The sequence below is a fragment of the Sinocyclocheilus anshuiensis genome, unplaced genomic scaffold (genome assembly GCF_001515605.1).
Source record: "Sinocyclocheilus anshuiensis isolate Anshui unplaced genomic scaffold, SAMN03320099.WGS_v1.1 scaffold608, whole genome shotgun sequence".
NCBI classification, from domain to species: Eukaryota; Metazoa; Chordata; class Actinopteri; order Cypriniformes; family Cyprinidae; genus Sinocyclocheilus; species Sinocyclocheilus anshuiensis.
In genome coordinates this window covers 212,141-236,359 of record NW_015557085.1, presented here as the reverse complement: position 1 = coordinate 236,359, position 24,219 = coordinate 212,141, and the positions used below count along the sequence as shown (strand labels likewise).

The window sequence follows — 24,219 nt, the reverse complement described above, 5'->3', positions numbered from 1 at the left end:
AAATAACCTGCAGTTCAGTGTTTCTCAGCTCGGACCCTGCTCAAACGCACCTGTCTGAAGCTCTCGAGTGACCCTGAACACCTCGATCAGCTGGATCAGGTGTGTTTGACTGGGGCTGGACAGTGGATATCCAGGCCAGAGCTGAGAAGTGCTGCTGGAGCTGGTCACTTCACATTTTGTTCAGACTAAGGCTGCACATTTATGGCAAAATCACAGTCGTTGATTTGATTTCTCTGGATACTGTAATCTTCAGCATTAAAATGATTAATAGCTCAGTTCTGTCTGTAATGTGACCTCAGATGATCCAGCACTGCTCTGTGTTCCACACGAATGTCTAAAAGCAGATCTGTGGTGTTTGAGCAGCAGTAGCTGTCTGTGGTCAGCAGGTTCTGGAGGGTTGCCAGAAAGTGTTTTCTCTGTCAGCCTCATGCCTGGAGCCCATGGAGGAGTGGGATTGTTTGAAAGCGAGCTCTTGTTCAAGCCTCCAGCCCTTCAGCCTCTTCTGTGCACATATCCAGGATAAATCCAGGTCTGCAGAGCAAACAACAGACTGCACACAGCAGTGGAATCAGAAGAGACTCTGCTTTCACGACTTGTGCCTGCATAATGTGACCTCGCTGTGTCTTTCTAATGCTCCCTAAGGCTACACAACACTCAACTCATCTCAGGCGCTCTCTCATTACTATACATGAATCGTTAGAAACAACAACACTTACACATGCCGCCCTAATTAGTTCTTGATCATACAGTATTACCATTGTGCATGACCATGAAAACCAGATGAAAATGAGCATACTGTACATGCATGTAACCAAAGCCAGTGCCTTCAACATTTCACTGTGCAAATCCCATCGAACACTGAGTTAATGATGCATTTATGATTGATTGCAGCACAGCCATATGTAGCAGATGTTAGATTTTCACAAACCACTAAACTGGAACACTAGAAGTTCTAAAGTGCTGATCTGAGAACAGTTCCCTTGCATTTGCTTTCTTATAGATGGATATGCATAATCCTACTGGATGTGACTATAGAAGAAAACTTTTCCCAGTCAAGCAGGAGGAGAAAATTTGTAAGAGAGAAATAAGAGTGTCTGTGAGCTGTAAGTTTGTGTAAATCCGCCTCATCCGGGATGTAAACGGTCAGGACTCTTTCCGTGTCACATGATAATGGGAGCTGAGACAGGAGCTCGTCTGCTAACGAGCCTTCCTCATCGATGAATGATGGGCCGCTACGAGAGCCTCGCTCCAGCTCGTCTTCTGACAGGGCACGACAGCAGCAGAACACACATTTATCTCAGTGTCGTTCCAATCCCCCGCACACATCATCCTCATCCTCATCATCAGCACGTGTGAGCAGAAATTGTCACGCACCTTTATTGTTTTGCCCAAAGGCAGATGATTTGTCTCTCTCAGACGCTGAAGGGGCTCTAAAACTCAAGAATACATCAAGAAATAACAACGTAATTCAGTTAACCCAGCTGATTTGCATTGAATTCTTGCAAGGTTTTTGCAAGAGGAGAATTCTGTGAAAGGAGAATCTTTACACACTGCTGATCTCAAATACCACACAGCTCTCAAGCTCTAAAAACGACATGTCATCTTCATCAAGTAAAAAGTCAAGTAAAGTTGGCTCATGTAAATAGCTGGTTTTAAGAGAGTTTATTAAAATCACTCCATTAATTAAGCAGTGTTTGTAACACTGAGAGCGTCTCTCGTCTGCATGCGGAGATGCTATCGGTCACTTCACGACCGCTGCTCTGTTTAAAGATCTGCTCAGCTGCTGCTCCAGTGATGCTGGGGATGATGCAGCATGATAATGGCACTATTCCATGCTCATCCTCTCACCGCAGGCTGTGTCGATCCATGTTTTATCATGATAATGCAGCTCATCTGCTGTTCAGTCTCTGAGAGATGAAGCTGCTCCTGCTGGATCCTCTGGTTGTTCATCAGGACGCTTCATTAAGACTCTTAGCATCAAACTAAAACCCTGGAAACTAGGATAGTCCATAAATGTTTGTCTGCTTCTGTTACTGAAATATCCAGTGCAGTGATACATTTAAATTTAAATTTACATTTACATTTACATTTAGTCATTTTGCAGACGCTTTTATCCAAAGCGACTTACAATTTGGGGATACATAAAGCGATTCTTCTTTAAGAGGCAAACAGACACAGGAAGTGCTTGTAATACCAAGTTTCTAGACATTGTTCAAATAAGTACAAGCTAGAAAGAGAAGGAATAAATAAAGAGAGAGAAAATTTTTTTAATTTTTTTTATTTATTTTTTTATAATGATGATGATGAAGTCAAGTAGCTTCGAAAGAGATGAGTTTTCAGCTGTCACTTGAAAATTATCAGGGATTCAGCATTCCGGATAGGGGTGGGAAGATCATTCCAGCAGCCAGGAACAGTGAACGAGAATGTTCTGGAAAGTGATTTTGAGCCTCTCTGTGATGGTACCACGAGGCGTCGCTCACTAGCGGATCTCAGACTTCTGGAGGGGATGTAGATTCGTAGTAGTGAGTGGAAGTAGGCGGGTGCTGAGCCTGTGGCTGTTCTATATGCAAGCATCAATGTCTTGAACTTGATTCGAGCCGCGACCGGTAGCCAGTGCAAGGAGATAAAGAGAGGTGTAACATGGGCTCTTTTGGGCTCGTTGAAGACCAGTCGTACCGCTGCATTCTGAATCATTTGTAGAGGGTTGATTGTGCTTGATGGAAGTCCAGCCAGAAGAGCATTGCAGTAGTCCAGCCTAGAAATGACAAGGGCCTGGACAAGAAGTTGTGCAGCATGCTCCGTTAGAAAGGGCCTGATCCATCCATAAATGATCCATATTATATATGAATTTGCACCCCTTTACCTAAATTCATTACTTCAGTTATGTGCCCTCTAGAAGCTTGTGTTCTGCAAGTGAACGTCGCTTTATTGTTCATCTCAAAGAAGCACAAAATCACTTTCACAGACTTTTACATTAACTGTTCCCTCCTGGTGGAATGACCTGCCCAACTCAATCCCAGCAGCTGAGTCCTTAACCATCTTCAAGAAATGACTAAAAACACATCTCTTCCATCTTTATTTGACCCTCTAACTCTAGCACTCTCTATTCTAATTATATTCTTTATTAAAAAAAAAGAACTTGCCCCTTTTAGACTTGCACTCTATTTATTTACTAACTGCTTGTTTTCTTAAAAACAACAACAAAAAAACTAACACTAGCTTCTCTATTCTTTTTGTATTCTATCTATTTGTTTTCTTTTTATTCAAATTAAAAAAAAACCTTGCTACGTGTACTGCGTTAAGCTAACTGAGACTTGTTATAGCACTTGCATGTCATTGCTCTTTTGTTGATTTGTTGACTGCAGGAAAAGAAAGGAATGTGTTCCTGTTGAGACAACACAAATCAAGCAACCAAGGGAATTGGGTTTATCTCAAAATTTTTAATGGTTTTACTGGTTTTAATGGAAACTGTAATGGTCCCTGTGGGTCTCTACTGGTAATTGGTCACCTTCTATTGGTGGCTTGTTAAAACCACTAAATCCTAATGGAATATGTCCCAAAACACAATACAGAAAACCACTGTTTAATGGTTTTAACGGTTAAAAGTTGATGGTTTGTAATGTTTGTAATGGTATTTGTAGTGGAAGCCAATTTCACCAAGGCTGTTTTACCCAAACATTCAGTTTATGTAAACATTTACTGACATTTGTGAGTTATTTTTTTATGCTTTTATTTGTGAGAGCTTTTTTATTTTTTATTCCTGTTGTTGACATGCTGCAAGCATTCCAGTGCTGTTTTTTTCAGACACATCAAGCAATACTGAATAATACTGTGGTCTCCTCTGAATCTGCATGTTAGGGTAAACTGCATTAGCCTATGGAAAGCGGCATCAGTCTATATCAATTTGAAATTGTCTTGGTTGATTCAAAATTGTCTTGAAATTACAAAGTAAGCATTTTGCATGACCCCCCCACTATACTATAACCAGAAACTCAGATTTTTGTTTAATCGTTTTCATGAATATTTTCACTTTGTTTTTAGCTTTACTCTTTGAGGTGGCATTACTTTTGTAGTTGTAAAAGAGCTACTTCAGTAATTCCTGTGGGTGGAGTTTGATCTGTTCATCTGGATATTTGAGTCGTTTCACCCCGTTCCTCCTATGACCTTCTCTTCTGTATTCATGGAGAGACAAAGCAGAAGAAACTGATTCATTCATTTATTTCAAAGCAGAACATTTTCAATGCATCCTAATCTCTCTGAAACAATCTGTCCTGTTTAGTATGCAAGAACTAGATTATAGTTAATGCATCACAAATCAGAGTACCATAAATATAATAGTAGTTGGTGATGGGGAAAGATACTAGCCTTAATTTAACGTAGCAGATGGGAAACTATCTACACAATGAAAGTACACACTGATGAAGTTGAGATTGAGGAGTAAACATCTGTTTCTCTGCAGTCTGTGTGACATGAGTGTTGAAGGCTATGAGTTTGATCGTGTTAGTTCACAGATATTTTGCTCTGTCGGTCATTGCGATGTGTTTTGTAAGTGTTTCCACACGACGCAGCTAAAGATTGCTAAACACAAGTGTGTGCTGAGCTCATGTGGAGTGTGCTGACAGTCAGACGGTCAATACACATTAGTGCTCTGTCAACATCATTTACTTCTGATTTATGATTAACCACTAAAGGAACCAATGTGTGTTCAGTAAATAAGCACAGATAAATGAAGCACACGCACTTTTTCATGCATAACACATGGTTTGGTGAATTCTGACCGATAAATGAACCGGTTTTCCATGGATAAATCATTCATGAAGCATTCAATAAACATCAGTAGATTTCTTTTTCACTTCCACAAACTCTGCCTTTAGTAGTGTTTTACTGTAATTACTGTATGATAATGTATTTACATGAAATATCCTGCTTGATGTGGTACAGTTTTCACTGTATATGATAAGGGAACTTACCATAACCAACAGGTTTTTACCCTGGCACGGCATGTTACCATTAAAATTAAGATTTTTTTTTTTTCCAGTGTAGTTTTAATGTCATCTATATGACAGGGTCTTTTAAAAAGTTGACTAAATAAACTTTTATCAGATATATGCATTTTAAATTGAGTGTTTGTTTGCCAGGAAAATGTTGAGGACATTGTCTCCTCCTCAGTAGGGACGAGACCAAACTTTAGTAATTCAGTGTGATGCTTATCACTTTTGTTTCAGTTTTAACTATATTGATACCAATACTGAGTATTACTTAAGTGAGTATATGATTTTTTTCCCCAAAGTAATGTTTATTTTTAGAAGAAGAAAAAAATCATGATTACACTCAAAGGCAAATCCAGCCCAATCTCATGGCAATTCGTGCATATTTTATGAGGTGGCTAATTCGTACAAATTCATATGATTTTTGCTAAATCGTACATATTTTACGAGTTGCACAATTCGTATGAATTTGTATGAATGACCTACAGCTAACCCCGCCCCTAAACCTACCGTCACTGGGGTCTAGACAAATCGAACTCAATCGTACGAGTGAGGTCATATGAATTAGCCACCTCGTAAAATATGCACGGTTGTGAGATAGCGTTGGCAAATCTATATCACACATTCTGGTCATTAATAACACATTTATTGCAAAGGTAAATGTGAGCACAAATATATTAAAACTTTACCAATAGATGTAAAACTAATCCTGTATTTTACAGGAGCATTGTGTTTAAATCAGATTAAAATAAAAGTGTTTCCTTTAAGCTGTTATTTTGCTCTTTCAGTTTAATCTAGAAGTCTGCGTCTGATAAACATTTAACTAAAGTGTTGAAAACCTTTGAAAGGGATGCAGAAACCCACGTTTTGTATATTGATACTTTTTAGAGGAATCAATACTGAATTAGTAGCTTATGAGAATTTATATATTAATACTTATTATATATATTATTATACTTATGGTATATTAATTGATGTGCCCACCTTTACTCTAGAGGATGTGTACTTTAATATTTTTGCTCAGTAAAATCCCCTGTAGAATGAGAACTATAAGCAGGAGACCCATGCTAGCAGCTGTTCTGTGTTCAGTACAGTATGTGTTCAGTATAGTGTGCGCTCTGGAGCTCCGTGGATGAGCTGACAGATTTCCCGATGAAGCCCGCTGCGACTCTTTTATCAGCTCTGATGGTCTCCAGATAAAAGCCAAAGATTTATTCTCACTCAGTAATGAGCTGGATAATAAATTTTTGCCGACATCCATCACATTCTCAACAAGGCCATTGTCTTGAAAATTGCTCCTCAGCCGGGTTGGCGGTAGACGGAGGAAAGTGAAGTGACGAGGAGCGTAATGAAGCGTGGGATTATTCAGACACACTTTATTAGAAAAGCTAATAGTTTCTCTATTTTAATTCGTCGTGTAATAAATGGAACAGAAAGCATACGCAGAGGTGATTGAAAGTGTAAATACTTCAGAGCCAGACGTTATTTAAAATGAGGAAAAACTGAATGAAAGCATTCTGATGCATTTTTATGATGTTTAAGACACTTTTATAGCTGTTTTCCAATCTAATAGACTAGTTCACATCAAATGGCAGCAAACGAGTTTTATTATTCCATGTGCTAACATCTGAAATTAATTGATCTTATTCAAGTCCACATTATTTTTGACGTCAACCAATTAGGCTATTTCTACAAAACTGGAGATCAAGTAGAAACAGCTCCTCAAGCTCATAATTACTGAAACCATTTTTAACAGTGTATTATAGATTTTAATAATCCAAATATAATTTCTTGTTCATGTTTGTTTTCTTTTGATTTTGGGATGAAGTGTGACCTGGCCGTATTCTTGAGTTATTCTCAGATCTCTGTAATCACAGATGAGCTCTTCAGCACGCAGGGAATAGAGTGAATTGTGAAGGCTGTGATTGTCTTTCGTTGACAGCGTGTGTTATGTCTAATGTGACACTACTGCATACTTAATTAGACCGTCCCTAGGGAACAGCTGTGTGTGCAAATAACGGCTTTGTGAAGTTCTGATTAACATCTCAGCTCATGACTCTCATTAACACACACACACACACACACACACACACACACACACACACACACACACACACTCTTATCCAGATGGAGACACACATATCCAGCAGTGAGGTTAGCTCCCCGCTAGCATGAACACACACAATCACAAAACCATGAGTTTCCACGTAGTGTGTTGGCTCCTTTAGTAATCATAATTTACTGTATGAAGAATATCATTGTGTCTGCTTCATTTGTAAGTGGATAAATATTTACCTGGCGTCACGTCTAGTCTCAGGGGCTGTTTACACGACACCATTTCTACTGAAAACAGAAAGCTTTTGTGCGTTTGGGTAGTGATTCACATGACAATGCCATTTTAGTGGCCCAAAAACACAAACTCTTGAAAATGGGCAAGTTTTTGAAAACGACACTGTTGTTGTCTCTGTGTAAACTACAAAAACATGAATTTGTGCAAACAGTGAGGTGGTCACCAACCTTTTTAAAAAGCCTTTATGAAAAAGACATCCCAAATTGTACTACCAATTTGAGGCCTTTTATTTAGTATTTTAATTAGTGGTGCACCGATCATGGCCAATTCAGAATCAGATTTTCTTTTTCTTTTTTAACTAGCAAATTGGCTGATTCTGATACTGATATTTTAAGCAAACTTATTTATTGGCTATTTGCTTTATAACAAACAAACTGGCCTTAAACTAAAAATATCTGTAGCCATTTGAAATTAGAGGCAGCCACTGCATTTTAATCATGATCCAAACAAAGATGCTGCACACGTTGCACGAGCAACGTTTTTCATTTGAATTAGATTGTATCATTTCAGGATTAAAAAAAAACACAGAATGGTCTGACTTTAGGTTTTATGTATTTTATTTATTTTATTTTTTTGCTGCATAAGACATATCTGCATGAAACAAAAACAGCAGGTCTGAATGAGACACAAATACACTCTCTGCCAGCAGGTGGCGCTTATGAACCAGCCGCGATATAGCGTTTCCTTGGTTACCGCTGTAAACAACGCAGAGCTGCGCTTTATACAGAGATAAGAGGAGAAGAAAATGCCATTGCCATCAAAACTTTTCTCAAGACAGTTCCCTTCAGCGATACATTAATATAAGCCCACATCCCAATTCAATATTTCTATTTTCTTCCTATATCTCAACCATCATGAACAGTGAGCTTGTTCTCTGCCTGCTACAGTGTTTTCTCCTCTTTGCGCTAGTCTTCAGCACTTCTGGCCTCTGTTAACATCCGGTGCGTGATGTATTTTTCTTTATCACTGTCTCATTAGCTACCGAAAATAACAGAAAAATACAGTACAAAGAATGGAGAAATGTAATGCATTTTTGTACTTATTTTACTGTTATTTTCAGGATCTACTGGGGCAGTGATAAAGATCTGCCAGTCGATCGTGATCAATGGGTTGGCGACTACTGGTCTGTAAGAATGCACACGTGCGCAGGCAAAGTGACGTCGCCAGCTACTGGCCTGGCATGAATAATAGAGCGTTTTAGTCGTTTACACAGATCCGTGTGAATGGGGATCGTTTTGACAATGTCTTCTTCTGTATGTGACACTATTAAAAAACACAAAGTTATTTTAAAAAGCTTTTATGTTATTAGAAAAAAAAGCTTTTATGTTATTAGAATGTTGTTTTCATGTAAACGGACCCTCAGTGTTTTAGTTTTGTCCTCATGTCATTCGTTTCCATGGTTTTTCAGTACGTCCTCCAATGGTTCCCTTAATTACTCATTGTTTTATTGATTATGTGAACCTGTGTCTGGTTTGTTTTTTTGTTTTTTTTTCATTTAACTGTGTGTTTGTTCTCTCTGTTTGATTTAGCTCTTTGTCTGTCTCGTTTGTTGTTATGTTGGGTTGTGTGTGTTTCTTATGATGTGTGTGTGTGTGTGTGTTAGTTTTGCTTTGTAAATAAACAGGATCACTGCTCATACATCCTCACCCCTTCTTTGCTCCTGCAACCAACACGTGACACCCGGACATTTTAATATTGAGATAAATATCCCACCCCGTATCAAACCAAGCACACACATTTATGTTTCATGAATAACTCACAGCAGCATTGCCCCTGTCAGATGTAATCTCAGCAATGTGTGTAGTACACACTATCATGTGTCAGTATTCATTTTTACCGTACACAGGCTCAATAGAAATACATGCCTCTACCTACCTTTCTGTAAAACTAAAAAAGTGTACTGATACGTACAAATCACTGCAGTTTCCAGTTGAAATGACCACTAGAAGCAGTAAAACTCTGACAAATTTTATTCCGTTTCACACAAAGTATGATTTACGGGGCCAGAGTTTCAATTAAGAAAGCCTCATTTCACACAATTCCTTGCACAATATTATGTTATGATTTCAAAATGATTTCACATGCTGCTAGATTTAAAAACTGATGCTTTTGAACAATCTAAAGTTTCTATCACAGTAGTTTTGCTCAGTAGCTCACATGATACGGCATTGCACTTGTGTGGCGAAGTGCTCCGGTACAAATTCTGTGAAATTATGGTTCGACAAAACAGCTCAAACCCTTGTAGAAGGAAGCAGTACAGTTACATCAGCGAATCATCTGAAAGCTGAATAAATAAGCTTTCCATCTGTGTATGGTTTGTTAGGATCGGACAATATTTGGCTGAGATACAACTATTTGAAAATCTGGAATCTGAGGGTGCAAAAAAATCTAAATATTGAGAAAATCATCTTTAAAGTTGTCCAAATGAAGTTCTTAGCAATGCATACTACTGATCAACAATTAAGTTTTGATATATTTACGGGAGGAAATTTACTAAATATCTTCATGGAACATGATCTTTACTTAATATCCTAATGATTTTGGCATGAAAGAAAAATGGATAATTTTGACCCATACAATGTATTGTTGGCTATTGCTACAAATATACCCCAGCGACTTAAGACTGATTTTGTGCTGCAGGGACACATATGACTTTTGCATTCATTGACACTGTCAGGTGGGTTTGAGGTTGGGTTTGGTGTAGGGTGTTTGTTATTTTCCAAAACAATAGAGCATTAAAGTGCCCCTATTATGGGTAATGAAAGTCCCCATCAACAGCAGGTTGGCATGCATGCAAGGACAAAAAAAACACTTTAATCGTCTTATAATATGCATTTATTTTTATCCTGTAATGCCTGATAAAGCAGTGTTTGTGAGCGCAGTGCTGCTTTGTGTACAGCGTTACCGAGGAAACTGCTATTTTTACTGCTCCAAAAGCGCCACTTAGTGGCAAAGAATGAATTTGCATTTTCATTCAGACCAACGCGAAAAGACGTGGGCAGGCAATATGCTAATGTTTCATGTTGACGTCAAAATGAAACGACTTGGGATTTGTTTTAAAAACGACTCGTTTCAATGATTCAGAATCGACTCTTTCTTTTGAGAGACAATAACTTCATACACGGTGCACTTTCAGATTTAAACCTTTGCAGGAAGTTTTCATTCACTTAGAGCTGTTACACACTGCATGAAAGGTCATTTTCAAAAATCCATAATAGGGGCACTATAACTTTTTAGTGACACTCACCAGACATCTGAATTCTGAACTGCTGCAATACCTGAAGCAATGTAATACAGACACAACAATATGTGCCTGTATCAACCTAAGAAAAACGTGCCCACGATCACTTATTCAACACACACTCACTGGACATTTCCCTTTGAAACTACCGTGAAATGTGTAATGAGTGTTGCACTGTTGCAGAAACTTCGACCGACACAAGTATGTATTTTCAGTGAGCCTGGGTTGCTTTTAGCGGAGTAGATTGAAAACAATCCTATTCAACAATTACTGTTGTTTTGTGACTACAGTGATATGGTGTTAAAAATAATGCTGAGAAAATCACTCAGATGCACAGACAGCACAGTGCAGTGTTATTGCCATATAATGTAAACAGCAACACTGGGTATTTTACTCTGTTTGTACAGACACAAGACATCCCCAATTATCAAAATGCATCTTTTAATTTTTCAGATTGATTTCTTTCATGAGATATTCTCACATAAAAAACGATGCATAGGCCTAATTAGTGTACATAGCACAAAGCAGAATGTGAGTATTTGGCTGATTGTAATCCGAGTGAGATGGGAAGCAGATGGAGATGCTCTGGAACTGCCAAAAAGTGTTTTTGAAGTGGATAGTTCCAGCTCTCAGATCTGACCGGATGCCAGCTTCTTATTCTGCCAAAAAACGTCCTATAATCATGGTAAAATCAGAGTAAGGCATGACCCCGAGCAGCTTATTGCTTTATGATAGTGCAGTCCATGCCACAACTGATGTGAAAGGTGAAAAGTAAACGCAAAGTCACAGATAAATGAGCTTTGGATGCATCTCAACTGGCTCCGATTAAGTGCACTAATTGAGTTTTCACTGGCAGAGAGTTTTCACTTTCACTCACAGTTCATTTCTTTGGAGGCGTTGATCTGTCCGACCTACATTGTGTTTGTTGACGGTTTGTGAATTGTATGCCAGCTGGAAAAATATGTTTTAGTTTACTGACTTCCAACCTCCCAGAACAAAAGCACCTGAACATCCAATGAAGCTGTGTGTGGTAGATCTACTGTGAGTGACAGATTTAAAGAAAAATGAGGAGTGATCAGGAGGGCTGCAACTTTTGACCATATTCTATTTAGTCATGTATTTATTGATGGAGTCAAATCAGGGTCACATATACTTGCAAAGAATTGAAGTATTGCAAAAGAAAATAAAGTTTTGCAAAGGAAAATGAAAGTATTGAGAAAAAGTAAATGTGCTTTTTGCAAACCAAAAGAAAGACTCACAAAATATAAACGAAACAGAGCAAAAGCAATGCTTTTGCAACACATATTTTCCATGGCCATAGCTCCTAATTTATTTGCAACGCTGCTTTTATTTTGCATTTCAGTCAAGTGTGAGCTCACAATAAAGTTTTTTCCCTTTGCGCTTCACGTTTCTGCGCATCTCCCTTTCTGGCATTGTTTCGACATGGGGGTGGAGTCAAGGCACGGGGGCGTGTACAACATGCCTGGACACGCCTCCCTGGAATTGATCAAGGCACCGTCATTGAGCAGAGGCACGTGGGTGGCTCGTTTACTTTTATTCACTAGCATTAGAACATGCATGCTTTCGTTTTATTAACTAAATTAGGATTGACAGCGTTTGCTTAAGTTAATAAAGTTTCTAACATGCTAACATGAACATCTGCTGTTTATTTCTCCCAATGTGCACACTTTTATAGCATTAAAATATGTATTGTTTTGTTAACAAAATCTGTATTAATGTGTTTGTTTAAAATCTGTTAACCTGTGCGAGGACGCCAGCGCACAGAAGCATTGTTTCTTTACGTTAGTTCACAGTCACTGATAGTTTTATATAAAACAATGTAATTAACTTAATAAACTATACTTGATTAAAAAAGGTCTAAGACTAATGCTTCATTTTTTTTATCTTACAGTGATAGTAATTTCTTAATTTATGTCAGGAGTTATGTAAATAGAAAACAAAGTTAGTTTCATTTATATTTTGCAATTCTTTATTTTTGTTTGCAACACTTTTTTTTCTCTCGCAATACTTCATTTTCTTTTGAAATTCTTTATTTTTGTTTGCAAAAAGCACATTTATTTTTTCCCAACACTTTAATTTTCCTTTGCAAAACAATTATTTTGCAAGTATATGTGGCCTTGATTTGACTCCATAGACGTAAGCTGTAACTCATATACAATACCTGTGTTTACCTGAATCTCCTGCCCAAACTAAAATGACTTCATTGGTGATTGATTTCCTATGAGCACTATGTTTGTAATAATTTCACAATGAAATGATATAACAGAAACAGAAAGCATGTTGAACTGGTTTAAGTAAGTTGTTTTTTAGGCTGTAAGGTTGCACTACACCGCATTTTGTACAGTTGTGTGAGTGTGTGAGAGAGGAGCATCACAGCAGTGGATACGATCGTAAACAGAAGCACATGGCAGACAAAAGCACTTTGCACTAATGTCTGTCTGCTTTGGGATTCCCTTTCATTTTGACTACATTTTAATTGCTCCATGAACAGATGAGTAAACTGCTCTTCCTGTGCTGTGATTATTACTCACTCAACAGATGTTCATCTGACATGTGTGCAATTAAGAACATGAAAAATCAATACAGACTTACTGTTTAAGACAATTACAAGATGTGTTGATTGTTATGAGAGCAGTGACAATAATTTGGTGAAATGTTGGGACATATATATTGTTCTTTTGTGAATGAATGTAAATGACATGGTATTTCTTAGAACACATTTCATGTTTCAAGTAAATCTTATCTTACATAGATGCATTAGTCCTGATTTAGATGCGCTGTGACACATACATCAGATTCCTTCAACAGCCTGTGAATTCATGAGTTCATATTTGCTTTAAAGTAAGGTCAGTGTTATTACTGAGCTGGATCTATATAGTTGGATCTCTATAGTTTCTTACTGCTCTCTGATCTCCAGGTAATTGTACCATAGTTTGACAAAAAGCTGTTAAAAACTTAAAAGTTTGTCCATTAAAGTGCAATGGCTTTTATAGCATTTGCATATTGTGCAGAAGGATATAATTATCTGTATGTACAGTTAAGTGACCTCTATTAAAGTGTTTTAATGGATTTTTGAGCTCTGGAGAACTTCAACGTCCCGACCGCACTGCTAAAAAAAGATCTGATGGTGAACGTGGTCATACGGGGAAATGTACATGAGTAAAGTTTTTAAAATCTCAGTAAATGTCTGAAGAAATGTCTCAGAGCTTTTGTCCATACACTGGTTACTAACGTTCTTCAAAACATCATCATTTCTGCTCCATAAAAGAAAGAAAGTTGAATTTAATTCAAAAAGGTGCTTTACACGCCTCCCATAATGTACGATTGCAGAAATATATGTGTATGTTTTTATTGAACAGTGATGGAGCAACAGATCTGGTGTGAAAATAAATCTTGAAAGTGGTTTGTTTTGTATAAATATATGAAGTGGTCATGAAGTGTACCACACATGGAGTAAAGGCAAACAAACACACCAGCTAAAGTAATGCGCTTTGAATAATGTAGAAGTTAATAATAAAAGTTAATACTTGTTCAAAACAATCACTTTAGACTTTATTCAATAAATATAGTGTCATTTAAATGTTTATTTAAAAATTACGGAAACAAAATTATTTGAAAAAGTAAGGATTCTGAAAGCATTGAAGGAGATTTCATAATAATTTAACATAGCTTTAGAGTAGTAACATTAAATGTCAATAAAAAATATGATATTTCCAAAAATGATGGGTCATTATAAATATGGTGATTATCTCCCAGATGGACACCCAAATTAATAAATGATATTTCCCATCTGAATCTAAGTATTTCATGTTAACATATGGAAAAGTCAGCAAGCTCTTTATTCTGTGTATTATTTTGCCTTTAGACCCGACAGCCGGCGTTTTTACCTCAAACACCAGATTTTGCAAGTTCTTCTGTTAAGTTGTGTTGCTGTCTGTGATCGTGTCAGTGATCAGCCAAAGGTGATTTTTGTGCCATTAGTAGTCTGAAGGAGAGTAAAGTAAAATGTGCATTTAGCCCTGTTATACCCTACAAATGTTACATATGAAATTAAAGCTGTGACACTTGATGCCACACTTCATTTCTTTCGGTTATTTAAATGCATCATTCAAGTATTTCAAGTGCACTTTTTTCTGTGCACTTGAACTTTCAGTGTCAAGCATAGAATATAGTGCGCAAGTACGCAAATTGGGACACAATATTGAGATATTGTGATATACAGTATATATATACTGTATATATACACACATATATAATACGAAGGCCTGCTAATATATAGAGGCAGTCAGTAATTAGAGTAATTTCCATCTGTATGGACTGCAGTGTGCTGATAACAGCGCTCTAATGGCTGCCCTGCCGTCTCATTTTTCACTTAATGACAGATAGAAATGAGGAACTAATCTTAAATAATTTCACTTTTAATTTTCTGATAAGAACTTCCTGAGGATGTCATCACTCATTCGCTGCGGTCTGACCTTCAGCCGAGCTCTGGAGCTTCTTGTGTTTGTATGTGAAGCATCTGATGCTAAACGTTGTCCCCGAGCCCCTTCCGCACTCATTTGTTGCAGTCGTTGAGTGAATAGCGCTGTAACAAGATGTGCCCGAGTAAAGCGGCTAATGTAATGAGGATAAACCCCCTCTGTAGGCGACGAGGTAACACTATCCATCAGCGTCCGCTGCCGTCAGCACACAGCCGGACTCCTGCGGAGAAAACAACAGCTGATTGATGCGCTCTTTGTCTGCTTCACCTACAGCTTCCCGTCGCCGCCGCTGCTAAAGATAATCTGGCACGAAGAGAACACCAGAAAACTTTCACACGGACACTTTGATTTATCCAGAACCATTCGTCATCTTTCACCGGATTCATTCCTGATCATTAATATAACCTTGCTGATGAGAATTCAGTCGCTGAGTTTGTTCACATCTACTGTGCTTTAACCTGCAACCCAAGTGATTTCTGGGAAACGACACAGGCATTCGTTTTTAATAACGGCCATAAATTATATGGGGAGCGTGCCATTGAGAATTAATACAAACTTTATTGTCATGAAATCTAATTTACATGAGGAGGGGATGTAATTAATCTACAGGCAATGGAAGTCAAATCCCAGAGTGACTCATAGAGTCTGACACTGGCTCTGGATTCAGTCAGATTTACAGTCTGTTTTAACACTGCATTATTTAATGTTGCTTCAATTCATGTTCTTAAATATATTCTAGTGTTTAGCTCTGTCATTGCAGCTCAAGGTTGGGCCTAACATTACCTGTTTGCCGTGGTAAAATCACAGTAACACACAGCCTTCCGTGGCACATTGCCTCGTTTTATATTAGAAGCAAATATTCACTTGTGTTTCAATGGATGTATAAGTACATTTATCAAGGGCACTCTTCTCTCTCTGGACTGTTCTCTTTATAGAAGTTTCATATATTTTGTAACCATTCTGTAGATATATTTTTAGATACCTAAGCCTGTCTTCAAACCTAAACATAATCATTTTTAGCAATATAAATATGTAAATATTTTTTGTTACAATATACAATTATGAATGAATGAATGAAGCTTTGTCCTAACGCTTCTTGAGCCAGCAGAGCATTTCTTTCATGGTCATTTTAGGATGTGTTTGTGGTGCAATTTAATTTTATATTCACAATCACAGCATTTGAAACTGAAGATAAATATCGCAAATAACGGTTCAAATGATTACAGAAATGTTACACATTTCAAGGTTTTATTGTATATGTAATCATTTGAAACGAGTTTCCATCAGACGTCACACAGAACAGAATGAAATGATTTTATTTTATATAAGGTAAACGAGCCAACGGAAAGTTATGAATCTCATTGACCATAAATGCAATAAAATCAACCGATTCACTGGTTCAGTACGGATTCATAAACATCTGTATCTCTCCTAACTTGTAAAGTCAAATGCTTACAGGTCTAGGAAAATATCTCCACCTTTGCCTTGGACTGATTTGGTTTTGACCTTCTCTAGAAAGAAGGCGTTTGCTGTTTTCTGCTCTGAAGTCAAGCTGCGTTGGCTGTAATCTAAAACGACATGCCTCTCAATGACCTTCGACACAACAGGTAGCACTAATGGAGCTGTAATTGCACACCTCTGATGGAAAACCGGCGTCATTACCGTCCTCCGCTCAGCCTTTGGGAAATGAACTGACTTGTGTTTGCTGCTGGACACACTGAATGCTTTTAGCAACGTCTGATCCATACTCACCTCCAGGCTTTACACTGCTTTAGGCTTTTCACCATTTTAGCATTTGATGCAGAATTGCAGCTTGGTTGTGTGATTTGTCAGACGGGTCAATGTTATCTTCACGAATTCCACAGAATGGGAACTGAAGGTTTCTGTATGTGATCCCGACCCGCTCTTGTTCTCCGGTCACACTGATTTAAGGCAGTTTTCTGTCAGTTCTAGTGTTACAGGACTCTGAGTTACGTGTCTGAGCAGTGCTTCCCTCTCTTCGTATTTGTCATGTCACTTCACTGTGAAACAGATTTTTTTTTCTTATAACCCAGTTTGGTTGTCCTGAAGAAGCAATTCATTATGATTTCAGTGACTGAAGAAGGCCGTAACTAACAGATCAGAATTGAATGGACTTTCATTGGTTTTGAAGCTTTAATTGTGTTTTGAGCTTCAGTGCTAAATGCAGTCTGTGAAACTGATCATCACAGCATGATCACGACTACGAATAGGGTTGTGGCTATGTTTAAAACAGTCTTGTTGAATAGAAATGGTCACAGAAACACATGTAGGAAGGTGTACTCATATGCAGCAGATGTGTGTGTGCTCACAGGTTTCTGAGCCAGCCGGCGTGTGTCAGGAATCATTCTCTCAGGGTTAGATCATGGTCAGATGATCCAGTAATGAAATGGACAGAGTTCATCTGATCTCAGTCTTATCACTGCATATCAAATCCAGTCCATCTGCATGAGGACTCTGTTATTCTCCCGCGAATACTGAGAGATCAGATGCTGTGTAATATCTTTGAGAGATTTCCAATCTCATTTTCTTTCATATTACAGTTTTTTTCTCAACTGCTTACACACAAAATCACAGTTTCTGAAAGCTGACACTCAAGCAGCAGAAGCACACACCAAATCTGCAAAACCATACACTAATTCTCAGCCTTTGACTCAGTTTTCAATTTCATAAAACACTTTTTACAAAACACAACACACAGTTCTCTATGTAACACATAAAACTCTAACAGGAATTAATATTATGTCAAAGGTGTTTGCAAATGTTTGCTTTTGAGATGTGTTATTTTGAATGCAGTGCTTCATTTTGCAAAAGATGTGAGGCGTTTTGCATTTTGTGTGCAATTCTCGGATTTGTGTGTGAAGTTAAAAAAAAAAAAAAAGAGGTAAAGTTTGAAAATGTGTGTAAGCTGTTTAAAAAAACAACAACTGTAAAATCCCATTTAGGACAATATCTTTCCCAGTATGTGATTTGAAGTTGTCCATGTTCCAGGCATTTGAGAAAATTGCCAAATGAGTAGACATGTTGACCGATGGGTTAAGGAACACTTTTATCTGCTCCATACACAGATTTAGCTTTAGGAGAGCTGACTCTACACATCATATGGCCAGTTAATTGATTCCAGTCACTTCTGTGAATCACCAGCGCCTGAGCTCTCTGCTCAACAGTCTCCAGTCTCATTGCTGTAGCATTCAGATGTGTATTCACTGGAGTACATGGACTTATACAGCTTGTACGTATGTTATATATTGTGTAACCCCAGTCTATTCACATTCATTCAGTAATACATACACATTTATGAAGCCAGTTTTGGTCCATTTTATGTGCAAAGGATGCGCATGGGCGTAGATCACGCGGGGGACGTGCCCCCCACCCCACACACACACACACCCACCCCACACACGCACATACTTTTAATATCACGTAAATTCGTCCCCCGCACTTTTTTGGGCAAATGTGTTTGCATAGATATTTTCAAGAGCCGTCGTGAATATATATTTAAATTCAAAGAGACAGGATAGTCTGTGCATGATCTGATGCTTTATTCGGACCCAGAATAAGGCGAGATGAACATCACGGAGCGCTAAACACTCATGCAGTGTGTGTTTCATTCATACTCGAAGCCGGAGGCGCTCTCGCGCAGAAAGTCGTACCAGGAAATCCCTAATATGGACAAAAGCTCTGTTTTCACAGAAAAACAGAAACATTTGGAAACATGAAGATATTAAACATACGATTGCGACAATATATGGTTTATTTGTTTGTCAAGTCATCTCCAGGTAATAAATAAAATTATATGAACAATGCAGTGCTAACTGACATAGCATTTATTACAGTATAGAAACTATTCTGCCTTATGTAATAAAAAATGTTTGTAGTCTATAAACAAATCATTATTATTGGTTATTGTCCAGCAGTTATCTGATTTCTACGCCAATTAAAAGCTAGAAATTAGAGAACAATTAAAGTTGACTATACACTACCAGTCAAAAGTTTTTGAACAGTAAGATTGATAATTTTTTAAAGAATTATCTTCATGCTCACCAAGCCTGCATTTATTTGATTCAAAGTACAGCAAAACAGTACAATTTTGAAATATTTTTACTATTTAAAATAACCATTTTCTATTTGAATATATTTTAAAATGTAATTTATTGTGATTTCAAAGTTAAATATTTAGCATCATTACTCCAGTCACACGATCCTTCAGAAATCATTCTGATATTCTGATTTGCTGCTCAAAAAACAATTTGTATTATAATGATGTTGAAAACTGAGTAGAATTTTTAAGGATTCTTTGATGAATAGAAAGTTCAGAAGAACAGCATTTATCTGAAATAAAAATATTTTTTAACATTATAAATGTGACGAGTTCAGATGCAGAAGCCTCTAAGTTCCATTTGAAATTTTCTTCTAAAATGAGCATTTTTATCAAGCTCCTATGTGTAGGTTCAGTAATTTCACTTTAATGGCAATAAATAGGTTATTTTCATTGTCATTAAAGTGAAATAACTGAACATAAACATAAACATAGGAGCCTGAGAAAGATGCTAATTTTAGAAGAAAATTTCAAATGGAACTTAGAGGCTTCTGTATCTGAACTCTTCGCGTCTTTATCATCACTTTTGATCAATTTAAAGGATCTTTGCTAAATAAAAGTATTAATTTCTATAATTTCTTTAAAAAAAAAAAGCTTTTGAATGGTACAGTGTTTTTATTTCAGATAAATGCTGTTCTTTGGATCTTTCTATTCATCAAATAATCCTGAAAAAAATGTACTCAACTGTTTTCAACATTGATAATAATCAGAAATGTTTCTTGAGCAGCAAATCAGCATATTAGAATGATTTCTGAAGATCATGTGAAAATACATTACAGTTTAAAATATATTCAAATAGAAAGCAGTTATTTTAAACAGTAAATATATTTCACAATATTACTGCTTTTACTGTACTTTGGATCAAATAAATGCAGGCTTGGTAAACAGAAGAGACTTCTTTAAAAAAACATTAAATCTTACTGTTCAAAACTTTTGACTGGTAGGTTATATATATTACAGAAATGTTATATTTTAATGTTTTATATCTATATATATATATATATATATATATGACATTTCTGTCCCCCTCACTTCTGAAATGACGGCTACGCCCCTGCTCAGAAGTGACTCGTATTTACTTCTTGGTGCATCAGTGGAGTCTGTCATCAGCAGGAAAGTGGCGTATCAGCTGAAGAGCTGAAGAGATTCCCTTTAGTTTGGATTCCAGCTCTGTTCAAATGGACCCGTGGCTCACCTCACAGTCTTGAAGGCTCTTTGGGCTTGTCTTTGCTAAAGTGCTGCGGTCCCAGAGTAGTTGGAAGTGAAGTGCTGGAGCGTTTTATCCGGCCAGAAGAGCCGCTTCCTCCAGGCTCTTTGACCTGATTCTGTGGCTAGAGTCCTGTAATTCAGTGCTATGAATTTGGGATTCATGTGCTCGATTGTTTTGGAGACTTCTTTGAGCGCTGTGATGACAATGAACTCAGAATAATGTCTGTATTACTCCGGCTACTTTGAGCGTGTGTGGCATCATTTACAAATCTGATGAGGGCAATCAGAAATATATCCACTTTTTTTATTCAGCCATAACGGAAAAAAGTGTCCCAAATAGATTTTAGGTATATGCTAAATTTGGCCAATAATATACTGGTATAAAATACATTTACATAAATCAATTTTGAAACATATTTTAGCAAATATACAGTATGTTCAGGCCATTTTTTGTATGATTTGAATTCTATTAAAACATTTATTTATATAGTCATCACATCATCATGAAGACAATGATGATGGCTTAACAGTCTTTAATAGATCCACAAAAGGTAATATCCACACAAGAGAGGCTGGTGACACATGTACGCATCGACAAGACCCAACAAACTAGAAACTGAACAGACAGGAACTTAAATACACATACCAAACGAGGATAATTAACTAGACACAGGTGAACAGAATGACACAATCAATGGAAGAATGGGAAACTAGGTCAACAGAACAACACAAGGCAGGAGAACTGAAACAGCTAGGGAAAATTAGTGAGAATGATAGGTGTTGGCTGTGTGTTGTATTTCAGATGTGTGTTTCTCATGCATTAGGCTGTTAGTCATGAGTGAGAGAGAGAAATGCTCAATCAGCATATTGCAGAAACCAGTGAATATTTCATGTTTCATGAAACACTGTGCTGTAAGTTTCCAGTGAAAACTTCCCCAAAGTCATTTAGTGTGTCCAAAAATATCTACTGATGTTTGTTGACGTGAGTGTGGGAACTTGTATTTCTTCCCTTCAATTAAAAGGTAATGGAATAACAGTAGGTGTGTGTTAATGATGCTGGAAGTGTGTGCTGACGGCCGCGGCTGGCGAGGCCTCAGATATATCTGCTGGCTCAGGGAGAAAGAAATTGGCAGGCAGAAAGAAAAGCAGGCATTTTGTGTTATTGTAAGTGCATGTGCCACAGTTCACGCTCATTAAAACTGCACTGAAGACTGCTGGGCCAACTGCTTATTATATTGAGATTCAGTGATTTAAGAAGATATCTTTTAATGGAGTGCATTTTTTTATATTTTCACAATATGATATTGTGTGGTCATTTAGCAACAAAAACGTGACAGTTTCTTCAGCTCCTATGTACCTACTGTATATACCTGTGTATATTCTAATCCAAGTGTTTTGAGCTGTTTGCTAATATTGCTGACTAGAGCTTTATTTTGGAGTTTTCAGTGTGTTTGGACTGCTAGTCGAAACAGTTCATCTGGCTGATGAGGTTATTAATACAATTTGTCATATCAATCAGTTCATGTTGAGAATCAATGTCTGATGAGACGTTTCTTGTACAGATTGCAAATAATTATTATTCAAGTTATGGTTAATAATCTTAAACTGGTTATTTACTGCAGTTGTTTTCATTGTATGCAGTGATTTTTCCACAGTCGAGAGGGTTTTACACACTCTGCTTTGTGCTGGGACTTATTGTTCTAGCAAACACAAGCTTCAGCTCAGAATAAAACAGCTTTAAATCATGCATTTCTTTTGCAACCTCTGCACCAAGCTTTTATTCTGTTATGTAATCATATATATATATATATATATATATATATATATATATATGTGTGTATATATATTTCAAAATATACATAAAATGGCCAAAAAATATATTTGCTAAATTATGTTATCTTTTCATTTATTTTAGCCATTTTTTGGTTGTTTTTTGAAAACACATTTTAAAAACATAAATCTTATTTTTAAAAGCATTTAAAAATATATTTCACCCTCCATATATTGCAGTTCAAGAAAATACATTCACATATGTCACATTTGAAGAAAATTCAGAAAGGAATAAGTAAGGAATAATTGACGACGAGTCAGTTATTCCGCTTATACTACGGTTACCACACCTCAAGACATCGATCAGATGATATATTTAAAGGGATTCGTCCGGTTTTTGTACTTAAATCGCTATTGTGAGTAGGATTATTTCTTCCGCATCTCATCCAACGCCTCTTTTGCTAGTTCCAAAACGTGATTTTAAAGCTGGTAATGGATGCTTGAGCCGTTGATAGCAATCTAATGCAGTTATTAATGAAGTTATTAGAAAGAGAGCGAAAGAGACAGAGACACACAGAGAAAGAGAAAGGGAGAGAGAGAGCTTGTGTGAATTAGACTAGCTCTGTGCTGCAGTGCTCTGCAGCAGCGTCTCTTAACAGCGCTGTTATTACCTGGCTAGTGAGAAATGTCATGTGTAACCTTTAAGTTGCTACACTATATAGGCTAACTGATAAAATCGTCAGGGCAGCGCTGACAACACCTTATTGTGCAAACTGCGTGACTGTAGTGTGCGCGTGCGGGCACCTGTGATTGCAGTAATTCCTGTGTGCTGTATAGACCAATCTCAGTGTTTGCAAACAGTGGTGAGGTTTTTTGTGTGCGGAGCCTATCTGGTGGCAGAAAATTACAGTTTTAACGTAGCAGTCTATACAAGCCACAGAATAAAAGAATAAAAAATGTCATTTTGAGTTTATATTTCAAAATTCAGACTTTTTTCTTGCAATTCCGAGATTATATCTCACAATTCTCGTAAGAAAAATCAACTCGTCATTCTTTCTTTTTAGTTTATAATTCCACACTTCTGGCTTTTTTCCCTCAGAATTGACAAACTTACAATATGTCCCCTATGTGAATATTATATAGACCTATTGTTTAAATCAAATTTATGCTTTAAAAGTAGGGTAATCATAGCAGGTTTCATCCATAGTCTGTCCGTTTAAACGTCTGTGTTTAGCTTCAAATGGCGTCTTTGATGACAGTATTATATAAAAATTATTTTCATTCTGATTCTGACATCCAAAGGCACAACAATACATTTTTTCTCTTATTCCATGGTTTTTACCCGTTTCCCTCCACTTGCTCCCAGTGTTTTTCTGCCACCACTATGCGCGCGCAGCTGCAAGTGACGTAACTGTGACGTCTGCTCCGAATTGGTCTATAGTCTGAAGGTCTTTATGTTCTCCCTGTTCTTAAATATCCAGGAACGAATGCGAAACCCCTTCAGACGATTCAGTGCGTGCAGGGAACTGAACAAATGCACACCGTTGTGCAACCTTGTTTGCAAGGTTGCAAATTGACTCAAAAGAGAGATTAATTCGTGAATGGGGCATCGTTCATGACCCAGATAAAAGAGTGCACTTGGAATAAATTACATTTGATGAGGATTTGTTGAGGACACAGCATCAGATCTGAAAGTGCTGGATCTGAAGATGATCTACTTACTGTGAATGTTTTTTGTATGACTGAGTAGAGAAGATGATTGATTGAAACACTTCCCACATGCAGTGCAGTGATACGGTTTCTGTCCAGTGTGGATCCTCTCATGTGTTTTCAGATTTGATGCATGATTGAATCTCTTGTCACAGTGTGAACACTTGTAAGGTTTCTCTCCAGTGTGGATCCTCTCATGTGTTTTCAGAGTTGCTGAATCACTGAATCTCTTGTCACAGTGTGAACACTTGTAAGGTTTCTCTCCAGTGTGAATCCTCTCATGCATTTTCAGATTTGATGACTGACTGAATCTCTTGTCACAGTGTGAACAC

General features: G+C 37.3%; 1 protein-coding gene across 1 annotated transcript in view; it reads left to right on the top strand.

Moving 5' to 3' along the window:
• The window catches only part of LOC107677005 (X-linked interleukin-1 receptor accessory protein-like 2), a 208,257-nt gene that overhangs the window by 139,521 nt on the left and 44,517 nt on the right, over positions 1-24,219 (top strand). The window lies entirely within an intron of this gene.